Here is a 13,046-nt window from a genome sequence, read left to right on the forward strand (position 1 = left end):
TCACACTGTGGAACAGCTGAGAGAGCTGGAAAAATGCTGCTTGAAAATGTCCTTTTGAATTCATGTCCTGAGATTATGACTACAGTACTAAGCAAATATAAAGGTACAGTTCGTCAAAATATGACTTGAAGTATTAACTTATGGCGTCATATTTGATTCTTGTGCAGTAGTACAGGTATATCCGAAATAGTCTAGAAAGAAAGTCAAAAAATGCTTAAAAAAACATGTATATAATGTATATAATAACACAATTTTTTTTTTATAAAACAGTCAAATACCACAAAAACCTCATATAGCACACAAATAAATAAACCTCAAAAACCTAAGCTAAAAAAGCTCATATACACCATCAGTACCTCAATGCATTCACAAATCCTTATAAAGAAATTCAAATACAGTGTTAAATTTACTACTTTTATAAAACATTTATGATCATTTTGTAAACTTGTTGCCTTATACCTTATAAGCACTGATTTCCATATAATGACAGTAGATGGAGAGTGATACTCTCGAGCTTTAAAAGGACACAAAAAGCTCAAAAAAGTGTTTCATATAACTTGTGCACTATATTCTATTCATTATGAAGCTAAACGGTAATATATGACAAACATACTCTTTACACACATTAAAACATGGCTGATGGCATTGTTTTTTTTTGTTTTGTTTTTTTTTCGTTTTTGCAGCCCTGCTCCCCATTGACTTTCATTCTAGAAAAAAAATGTAGCCAGGACATACTGCAAAAAAAAAAATCACCTTTTGCAAAGAAAAACTGTCTCTGAGATTTAGAACAGCATTTGGTTGAGTAAATAATAACAGAATAATCTGTGTGTGTGTGTGTGTGTGTGTGTGTGAATTATCCCGTTTTATAAAGATATAACCCTCTTGTTCACAGGAATTCAGGAGGATGAATGAATATGCATTGCGGAAATGGCTAATGTGTTTTACAATTACCCTAAAAAAGCGTGGAAAGCCTCGGAGGGGTTACTGAAGCGCAGCAAAACGCTAGTGATGTCAATTTACGTTCTGTAATAATTTCTGCTCCTGTGCCTTTAGTATTGGCTTTCAAGGTGAAATGGGGAAAAAAAGTGAATGGAGTGATTGAATGAAGATGAGAGGTGGAGAGCTGATATCGGCAAAAAGGAGAGGAGGGAGAGCGTTCATGAGATGAAGAGATGGATAGAAGGAATGATTGGAAGAGAGAGAGAGTCTCGCTTGAGCAGAGTTATGTGATGCATTTCACAGTGCTGCATTTCTCTCTCTTTCTCTCTCTCTCGCTCTTTGCTGTGCAGTTTTCTGCAACCTATGCACTAACAACTGATTCATGCTCTCCATGAGAGAGAGACAGGCACTCGCCAATACGCCGTGACTTCAAACACTCAGTTTTATTGCATGCACATACAAATACAAATCAGTGTTATGAATGATTCAAACGCAGCTTATTCTGCACAATATTATGTATTTTCTTTTCACCATCCTTTCAATTACAGACTGACAAGTTCTGCCTTACATTTTCTGTTTAAATAATTTCAATAATTTTGAAAATGTTTATTTTCCATGACAATATTTAAATTGTTCTCAGTGTCAATATGTGCTCAGATTTGTATAAAAATACAAGACGGTTGGAAAAATTACATATTTTGTTTACACCTTCTCTTACAAAAGTATTACATTGCCCAAAGAAACTTTAAAGATGGGGTCTAATGCCATTTCATGCATTCTAAGCTATTTTCACTGTTAAAGAGTTGAATTGTCAAACTATGGCCAAAGTTTAAGAAAACGATTTGGACACATGATAGAGAATTTTTTCGCCAAATACTGGTTTCGGACGTTTCAGAGTTTTTTTGTGGCATGGCTCTTCATGACGTCATGTATGTTGGAATTTTTTGTATGGGCACCTCTCCAAGAGGAGTGCGCACACACATCAACAAGAACGAGAGCATGAGCGGCAGCACTGCACAAGACATGCTCAAGAAATGTATTTTTGGTTATAAGAGAAAGCTAACCTTATTCAGCTTCTCAAAGAACCCAGCGTAACATGAACAGTGAATACTGTTTGTTTTTCTGGGGAGTTTCGCAAATGGGTTTGTTTTATAAACAGATGGAGCTGTGCATGCGATAAAATGATTCAGAACTGCAGGCGGTAAGTAAAACGGCATCAAATTTCTGTTTCGTTGGCAATTGATGAGCAAATGCTTGTGACTCTTTAGCTCCGCCCCCGACACGCCTCCAGGAACTTGTCTATTTTCGGAGAAAATCATAAAGCTGTGTCTTTCTTTCATAAGTATGATAAAACTAAAGACTTTTTGCAGTCAACATTTCTCAGAGGAAGGCAAACGTTTTACATGTGAATGCAAAGTTTATTGGGGATTGTGAAGTTTTTTTGTGAGCAAACTCAATTTCTCAAGGGAATGCAAAAGTTTTGCAAATTAAAAAATGTTTTCTCAGGAAATCAGAAATGTTGTAAGCGAACGCAAAATTACTCAGGCGAACGCAAGGGAATGCAAAGTATCTTGGTGGAACGCAAAAGCTTTACAAGACAACACAATAGTATTGAAATATGATTTTTACACCTTTTTCATTCTTTCATCACCATTTTCTCTGAGGGGCTCGTTAGATTTGGCAAAGCAGCTAAAAAAAAACAGCCTAATCCAGCCTAAACTGGTTTGCTGGTCTTACAGAAACCGGTTTTATCTGGTTTTCCAACCTGGCATGAATGAATGAGGCATTAATATAGCGCTTTATTATTGTTTATTGCTGTACGCCCAAAGTGCTTTACAAACCACCACCAGTGTGCAGCATCCATCTGTATTTATCCAGGGATCCAACTCTTCTCCTAGCATAACCAGCTGAAAATTGCTGCCATAAGATGCAAAACCAGCTAAAACCGGCTAAGACCACCAAACCTTTCTAGGCTGGTTTAAGATGCTTTTTTCAACAGGTAATGCTAAAATCTGCAATCAAAATTAAGTGATTTTAAAACCTCAACCATTTCTCATTGACTAAAATACCTGAGCTATTCCATCCACACATTTCATCCTCTTTATGCTTCTATCGCACGCTAACAGTCTCATTATTGGTGCTTGCTAAGGCAACCATCATTATTAACGCAACCATGATTAACCACAACCAATTACTCAAATGAAGTTTCTTTAAAATCGTTCAGGTGTAAAGATTTCGTCTGCCATTATCGTTGACAGTTTTTGGGCCACCAAACAACAATCCATGAACCAAATCTTAGAAACCACCAAGCAAAGCTCTAGCAACTACCAAGGACACCTTAGCGACAACGTAGCAAAAGCCTAGCAACCAAACTGGACACGTAGCATTCTGGCAGCGAGGTTTATTAGTTAGCATCAGTGGCTAGCCCTGCTCTCTCTGCAGTGGGTGGCTCTGTGTGTATATCTTCCAGTAGAGCGAGTGGCAGCAGTAGAGAGGTCTTCACTCAAGTGTTGCTGCGGCATCATTACTCACTGTGTGCCGGAACGTTACTCTCATCAGCCGCGGTTGGCATTCGAGCCCAGTCAGCAACTTTCCCCCGGCCTGTATACGTGTGTGTGCGAGTGTGTGTGTGTGTTCTGTTAAGAGAGAAATATGTTTAGTATTAAAGCGCAGGAACCTGGACGGTGATACCCCCTTATTTCACTGAGATGTTCTGGAGAGGCAAGATATTTTAAGCACAGGCAGAGCAACAGCGTTTTAAAGGGGTTTAATGAACCGGTTCTAACTCACTTCACTAAAGCCGACAGCCTTTGTGGAGGAAGCTTTGTTGAAAAGCACATTTGCTCAGTCACTTGGCACTGAACTAACCTTTAGCCTGACAGTCGCTCCGGAGGCTCCTGTGTCGCTCTGATATCAACATCCAGCTGTGTTTCAAAACCTAATGAGCTGCCTACCTAGACAGCATATTTTTAGGGATAATTTAGGCCCATATTTGTTTGAATTGAAGGGATTTGCAGTGACAAAACAACTCGAGTCACACATCTGAATGAGCATTTATGTTTACGCGAGCGACTGTTCAGTGGTAGGCCTATTGAACTTTATGCAAATTAACAGTTAGACGATTCTGCATCCACCAATCGGAGCGTAGACAGTGGAGGTCAAATGGATCAGTGCAATTTTAGTATTATTTATTTCCTATCATATTTATTCAAATTTTGAATTAGCTTTAAATTTGCTCATTTTTTCAATCATAGTTTTAGAAATGCTAGTACTTTACTTAAAAACATATTTATTTCACTTAGTTGCAAGCAAGACATTTATGCATACACTTTTAGGAATCATCTCAATCGTCTGTTAGTCAACGAGGCAACAAAATATACATGCATACAATGTGTGTTGTTTTAAATTAAGTTAGTTATAATGATTAACGATGCTCCACTCTCAATTAATCAAACAAAGTGGCCTAATTTAAAATATCAGTGATTTAAGCATTGCATGGTAACATTATGTAACTCTCACGCGTCTAGTACTACGAGTATGTTTCAAGTACAAACAAACCTTTTCAAACGGAATCCGAAAGAAGCATTTTTATAATTAACTAAAAAAAAAAAACATCCAGCAACTGAGATTTTCCCTAAAGAAAAACCCTCTTCAACCAGAAAGACATAATTTCATCCATAATTGCAAAGTGCGAGAGACTCAAACAAGTGGAGTTTACTCATGGAAGTCCCACTCGAAGCTCATTAGAATAATAATCATGTTAGAGTGCATTTCCTCGGAGGAGGTGAAGCAATTTGTGAGACATCCTGATGTACTTCAACTCCCAGGTGTTTTATATGCAAACGGAAAGCCACTGCGGGGTATACCAGTGCAGGAATCAGATTCAGTAAGGTGTTGCATTAAGTATGAGCCCATGAAGTATCTATGAGGCATTCAGACAGTCTGAGCAGGGTGAACATGACAGACTCATGTAACATTCATGGTGGGAAATTTAATTTTAAAAAGATTTTTAGATTAGAGATTTGTAGGACGAGAGTTGCGATAAACACCCAGCGTGCAAAGACTAGTTCACCCAAAAAATGTAATTTCTATTACCCTTGTGTAGTACTAATTGTTATTTTCTTTGACTTGAACACAGATAGGTGCTTAGCACAGTGTTTTCCATACAATGGAAGTGGATGGGGACTGGGGCTGCTGAGCTCCAAAAATGACAAAGATGACAGATTTTCTGTGAATAGTTACTTCAATTTCTGCCTTTTTATGCACACAGTGCTATCAGATTGTTTCAGAAGGCATGCAATATAATACAAAAGTCAAATGGATTACTTTAATGGAATAGGTGTTTAGCAGAACGTTTTCCATACAATGGAAGTGGATAGAGACTAGGGCTGCTGAGCATCAAAACAGTCAAAAAACAACCATTTCAACACTCATTCAATGAAAGAAAATCTAGAAAAGAATCCTAAACCCAAATGATGTCCCTAGAATGACAATTTTCACTTTTAAGTGACATGTCCCTTTAAAATATGTCGATTGATACACATTTGCAAACATTCATGAATCGACTCCAGCTGTGTGCTTGTTAATAATGTATGCAATAATTGTGAATAAGTGGACTTATACAATTGTGCATGTCATGTTCACTCTTGCAGAAACTCCCTAGAGCAGCCATGCAGACATACTGGTACATGTGCATGTTCATAAACAAACAGTCACGCGACACACACAGTGATGGGATTGCTTCTCAAATACATGTATACCTGCACACTGAGTGCGGACACACAACATCTAGGGGCGCAATCTCATCTGAATACTCCCTGCCATGCCACACACACTCCCCACCCCCACGCACCACACACAGAAGCATTACTGCAGTGGATGCAGTCTTTAACTCACGTTGGAGTCCAGCAGGTCGATGCTGTCCATGCTCTTGCTGCGGTGGATTCGGCCCTTGATTCTGCGCAGGGATGGTTTGCCGTGCCCCGATCCCTCAGATTCATCCAGCAGAGAGATGTTTTCTGGGGTGCCAATGAAACTGTGGATCTTGGGATAGTAACTAAGAAAGAGACAGACAGTGCGTGTTAGATGTGGTGTAAATTTAATCTCCATTAAAAAGATTAGCACAAATCATGGAGTTTCGTTAGTGAAATGGAGTGAAAAGGGTTTAAAATGCTTACACTGCAGGCCCGTACTTGTCTTTGTCGTGTTTGGGGAATACCCTGGGAAAAGAGAGAAACACTTTCAATGACAGACAAATCTATGAAAATAGAGACATTTATAAGGGATAGTTCACACAAAATTGGCAATTCTGTCATCGAGACAAAAAAAAAAACATATATATTTTAGCTTTTTGTCATTGACTTTCATTTTAGGGACATTTTATTTTTTGCGTTCCACTGAAATATTCAGCTGTACAGGTTTGGAATGACATGGGATTAATGAGGACAGAATTCTCCTTTTTTTTTAAAGTGAAAGTGACGTGATATTCAGCCAAGTAGGTGACCCATACTCAGAATTCGTGCTCTGCATTTAACCCATCCGAAGTGCACACACACACAGCAGTGAACACACACACACCGTGAACACACACCAGCCATATATGCTGCAACGCCCGGGGAGCAGTTGGGGGTTCGGTGCCTTGCCCAAGTCGTGTTATTTTGGGCCCGAGACTCAAACCCACAACCCATGGGTTAGGAGTCAAACTCTCTAACCATTAAGCCACAACTTCCCCCCAAAAAAGTATAATTTTGAGTAATGTGACAACATTTAAATGTTCAGTTGACCTGCACACCATATGAAATATCATGCATGTTTTTTTTTCAATGATGTACAGGTTTAGATGAAAAATAAAAATTTTGGAAGAATTTTGTTAATTTCAAAGCAATATATCATGTTTAGTTTATATACGACAGTCTGTGTTACTCTTTGAAGGATAATCAAAATTAAAATACAGAAATAGAAATATTAAAGTAAAAATAAGTAAATAGTAACAAGGGCTTTCTTTCTGCCTAGGCTTTGCTGTTCTGAGGGAAACCAAAACTGATTTTAACTTAATAGTTAACAATAAAAAGGTGTGAGATTTAGCTAGATGCTACATTTTTAATCAACTTATCAGTTTTGTCAACATGAAATGACGTTGACAGGTATTTTCACTTACGTAATGTGAAATATTTCAAAACAAAACAGGATATTCATTGAGGAAAAAATGCTATTGTGGCACATATCCACCATCATTCATTCATAATAGACCCAAATCACCCACATTAACTCACTCGAAAAAAGTAAAGGCCATGCTCGGATAATATTCCATAATCATGGCCCAGTAACCACTAATACAACCACAGCATGTAAATCCAATCCAACAAACCCTAAAAAGGCTAAATGCAGTGTTTGGTGTCATTAAATAAAATATAATTATTGTTTTGGTCATAATACCACCCAAATATTGGTAATTTTATGTATTCCCATTCATCAATAATTAGTGTCACATCTGCTCTGTTTGAACCCTAAAGTATCTTTCATCCAGAGGATATATTATTATTAATGAAGTCTCATATGATTGTGTCATTCACTATAGTTAAGTTTCAGGAAAGGAAAGGATGGCAGGAAATCAAGCATAATATAAAAGACCAAATTGCAATGCATTCTATAAATAATATAAACTAAATGCAGATAATAAGGGAAACTCTAGTTTTAAAAAAGGGCATAAATGGCTTCAATAGCAAAAAATAAAAGGTGTGAGGTGTTTCTAAGTCAAATTTGAAATAAAATCACAGTTTTGTCTACATTTTTGGTTTACACTGTGTACTTTCAAATGCCTCTTTGCGATAAAAATGAGAAACCTGACCTTGCAGAAGGTGAGGGAGATGTTATATAATGGAGCACATGGTTTACAGTAGCTGTGGAAGGATTTAAGACAGTTCCCTGTACAGTAGAAGAGGCCATTTGAATGCCTTGTACCACAACCCCTCGCTCCATGTTTATGAAGAGGATTTGTGTGAAACCCCTGCAAAACGAAATTCAATACGACAAATCTTCTGTTTCAATGCGCTGACTGGGGCACCAATGAATAGGAGACCTCATTTCCATATTAAGTGGTAGATTAAGGAAGCCTCCTGGGCTGTTGCTAGCTTCTGTTTTCGAAGAATATACCATAAAATGAACAAGAATTGAAAAAGCGTCAAAAACTCCTCTGCTGGATTATAATTGAAAGCGTTAAACGAGACCGGCAGAGAATAGAAGACTAAATAGAGGACAAAGACATTAGTGTGACATTAAGGTTGATGTTGGCCTGAGGAAACCAAATGAGATCTCACCTTCAGTTAACCTCAAATATATTTAAATCATCTGGGAATGAGATCAAGGACAAAGTTTCTGCTGTGTGCACACATATATGAAGTGTTTAAAACCAGAAACGAAACACAAATGTGTACCTTAAGACCAAGTATCCAAAGTTAACCATTAGCATTCCAATCCATCTAAAAAACAGTATGTGATTTGGAAATATGTACACCATGACTGTGCTTATTAGCTGATAGCACCATAAAAAACATTCATAGACACTAGCGACAATCTTGAGCTTTGATGTGAAACAACATCTGTCATCAGGGGATAAATCCCAATGCATAGCTATTTGGTTTTCAAACATATACATATAGTGCAACTGACGTAAATTTTGTCACCAGCAAAGTCTGCGTGGCTTTTTTTGCCAGTCAAAAATAAAACGACAACACCAAACTACTGGAGCCGCAATGACAGACACCCAAGTTGACGAGGATTTGAGATGTACTGTATGAAACTCTAGTTTTAACAAATACGAAGATAATTTCATCGCTCATAATTTCTAGAGAAAAATAGCAGACACTAGACAAGAATTAAGCTTTCTATAGCTTAATTATATATATATATAGATATATATATATATATAGATATATATATATATCTATATATATATATATATATATATATAATTTCTCCACAATGAAAGTTGTTCATATGGAAGAGAAAACCAGGTGCAGAAGAAAACAAGTAATGCTAACAATGCTAAGAATGGAGCACAGTCAGGTTTCAAGTCAAAGTGTAGTTTTGAAATGAAAATTATGACTGAGAATAGTTTGTGTTTAGCATTCACTGTAAAAAATTTCTTGTTGTTTTTACAAAAACTTTTTGGCAGCTGTGGTTGCCAGAATAATTTTGTAAAAATACAGAAAACTGTAAACACATTTACGTCAAAAACTGTTAATTTTACAATATAAAGCTGTAATTTACAAACAAGAAAATGTGAATATAAACCAGTAAATTCAACAACACACAAAATTAAATCTGTTTTGTACCTTGAAAATACTGACAACCACCATAATAATAAAGATGGTACTGTATAAGAGAAAGCCACATGAAGTATCAAAGCTCATCACAAGTAGCTTCACCACAAGCAGAAGTATATATTAACATATAGAAGGTGCACATTTATGGAAACACAAAACACCATCATGGTAACACACGTGATACTTAAATAATGCAAAAAACTTTCATTAAGCAACAGAAGATGTAACATAAAGCTCAAATGTACATAACTGATAACAAGAACTATTTAAAAACATGATTATTTAAACAAAATACTTTCAAATGTGGAGTGTCACGCAGGGAATTCTGGGAATATCAGTTTACAGTTTTAGACTGTAAATTATACATTGATTTGTTCTTTTTTTACTTCTAAAAGCTGTATAATTAACAGAATTTTACTGTAAATTTACATTAAATGCTTTGTTAGATCTTTTACAGTTTTTCCCTGTATATAGTACGGGAACTTACTGTTAACCTATTATCAGTTTTTTTCCGTAGCATTTTTACAAAATTTTACAGTTAAAATTACACTTATTTTTTACAGTGTTGATGATGCTGACATTGGTTGCATCCAAAAGCTAAAAAGAAAAATGCTGCTTCCACAGATAGAAAGGCAACAAGGCACATTCGAATCCAAATATTGTGCCAAATCCTGTATATTGAGATACCTTCATCTGATCAGTTTTTGAAGGCACTTTGTTGCCTATGATATCCAAGCATGACCCCTCTGGTTCTACTCCCCTCACTCGCTCCGAGCAGGATTCAAACTGGTGTTTCAATCATGGGAGGTGGGCGCACTAACAAGGATGCTAAAGACCGCAGCTTTTAGCATTAGTCACTAGTGCTTCTCTTGAGATCTGGGGAGTGAGGTTTTACCTGCCTTACCAGATGGCCACCATTTCACTCACCCTCCTACACCTCACTCCCATCCGGGTCACGGCACCAATATAACCCCTCCTGCCTTTAGATCAGAGAAGTATTCTTTGACAGCCAAGATAAAGAATTAATATAGCATATGAAAGTTGTGGGTGGTGGTCAGTTAGTGTGTACATTTATATTTTTGAATAACTTTTTAAACTTTTGACTAGAAATTAGTGTTGTAGTAATTATGCATTCACTTAGTTATCACCAAAGCTGTCTCTATTTTGATCTACATCATCAAACTGCAATGCTGCCTCAGAAGTCTGTCCGAAATCAGTTTTGGGAGGTAACCTTCATGCAAAATGCTGCCTGTGAAAGCCTAAGCTTTCAGACGTAGCCATATACTACTGAGCGTCCAGCTAATTTTGCAGTCCAAACAAGATGCTTAGCGCTGTTACAGCCACAAACAAAAGCCTACAAAAAAATCTATAATCAACTTGGGTAGTCCGCTTGTTCCTGACTTCTTCCTATGTGCCTCATAAAGCTATCAGGCACAGTTAGATATAGAAGCAAAGGATACTGCTTGATCAGCAAGTCAATATCCACATTAATATTGGCCCTCAAGTCAGTAGAACGGTTTAGACACAAATACACAATGCTGACCACTACACTACCATCCATGACTGCCATCAACATTATCTTTGCTGCCATTATCACAAACGTTAATATGATTTTCTCTTCTGCCAGCACAGAATGGCCTAAGGGCACTACAGAGAGAACAGGAACAAATGCCGTCCTGTGTATTCAGCCCGGGCTGAATGTGAAATTTCTTCTAGAGAGGGTTTTCTATTAGCAGGCTTTTGCTTTTCAACCATCAACCGCTAATGAAGTAAATAATCACTCTGGATGGGGATGAAAGTGGAAGGCAAAGACATTTATTTGGCATGATGGAAGAGAGGGACTTACAGAGATTCTCAATCAGCACTCTACTTGTCTACTGGAAAGGAGGGGCAAAAACTATGTGGGGAAGCACAGAGATTAGCATAAAACGTGACCTAGACAATTCTTCTGAATTCTGTGGCTTCTGTCAGTCAAACACGCACCCAGCTCACGTTTAAGAGTGTGTAAATGCTAAAATAAACACGTGTAAATAGGCCTCGGGGTGGACAACTGCTGCCTGTTTTATTACGCCATGTTAAAATTAAGCTCTGGAATAGTTTGTACGACTGCGGGGGAAGAATACCATCTGCTGTGTTTCCAGCACTGGGAACAGTCATCGTTCTCAGAACTTCTCTTTTTCCACTCATCATGGCCGAAACTGAGGGTTTAGAAAAGTCATTTCTTTTAAAAGGTGTGATTTCAAGTCTTCCTTTCTCTTTGGAGTGTTACAAGTGGTTTGTGAATAGATAAGATCCCTAAAGTTGCAAAGAATAAAGTTTCAAATCCAAAGAGATATTCTTTATAAAAGTCAAGACTCCTCCACGCCCCCTAAAACACCTCATTCTTACACACCCCACATGTCTACATCACTATGTGCATTAACACCGCCTAAAAGTTCACGCAAAGAAAAAAGGCTTAACTTTGATTCCCGCTGTTGCTGCCGGCACTATGATGTGGAGATGTAAATTAAAATCTTAAAATTTAAAATTTAAATGTATGCATTTAGCAGACGCTTTTATCCAAAGCGACTTACGGTGCATTCAGGCTATCAATTTTTACATATCATGTGTTCCCGGGGAATTGAACCCCCAACCTTGCGCTTACTTGCTTGCTAACGCAGTGCGCTACCAATTGAGCTACAGGAACGCATGATGTGATAGAGAATACTTTGTTTGGCTTTCCGAAAGAGTACACAACTAGAAATCAGTGGTTAAGTTGTAGTTACAACACTGTTCCAGAACAGTTCAACACAAATATTCAGATGTGTGCAGACATTTTATGGAGGACTGTTTCCTGATCCTGGGAGAGGAGACTACAATGATGGCTGTTCTGACTCACAGTCTGTAATTACATTTACATATTTAAAGGATATGCCACTGATGATTCAAACTCAAGGTTTGAGCAGTGTAGAGGAGCACTTTTGTTTTATCGTTTCTCTGATCACAAATGCAGACATGGTTTTATGTTTATGTGGCATGATCCAACACAATGCTTAAAAAGACAGTAGAAGTCATTATAATCCGTAATTATGCCCCCACTGGACGCAACACATGTCTCGTTTGTAATGGGTTTTATTGTTTTTGTCTTGTTGCACTGGTATTCTGAGCGGGACACACATCACAGTATGGCAAGGGGCGTAACATTTCCGTCACACGCTTGAGGCATTCAGCCAATCACAAAGCACTGGATAGCTGACCAATCACAATATAAAATAATGTTGTTGTTTTTTTACTTTAAACAATATAAACGCATTTCATTACACCAAATAATGTTCTTTTTAGCAATATCATATGACCCCTTTAAATCACTTGTAATGAATGCTAAAGGTGGCTGATGCACTGTTTATTACAGGGTTTATTATAGTCACGTCCCACAGAGACAACTGATCCAGTTACTAGATATGTTTCACATTGGAGTCAATTGTTTGATATTACATACAGCAAAAAACGAAGCATGTTGCCTGTCCATTATTGTCCACAAGGCTCCTTTTTTGCAGTCTTTACTTGCCTCATGAGAACTCATCTCTACTTTGTTTCTCTTTTTACCTCTTTTCCTGGATTGATCCTGAAGTCTTCTGGGTGAAAGTGGACAGATATTTAACCACAGACCAGGAGGCTTACCTAGGAACAAACGTAGCAACTCTCAAAGCCGAGAAATTCTTATGCATCCTCAGTCTTTATTACTGTGAATGCTCCTTCATACTGCGAAAGTCTGCAAAATATGATATCCATAGTTTTTTCATC

The 13,046-nt window shown here is 37.5% G+C and overlaps 1 pseudogene; it reads right to left on the reverse strand.

Annotated features, from left to right (window-relative positions):
- The window catches only part of LOC113043533 (tight junction protein ZO-1-like), a 124,591-nt pseudogene that overhangs the window by 89,484 nt on the left and 22,061 nt on the right, over positions 1–13,046 (reverse strand).

This window comes from Carassius auratus, chromosome 25, assembly GCF_003368295.1.
Source record: "Carassius auratus strain Wakin chromosome 25, ASM336829v1, whole genome shotgun sequence".
Taxonomy (NCBI): Eukaryota; Metazoa; Chordata; class Actinopteri; order Cypriniformes; family Cyprinidae; genus Carassius; species Carassius auratus.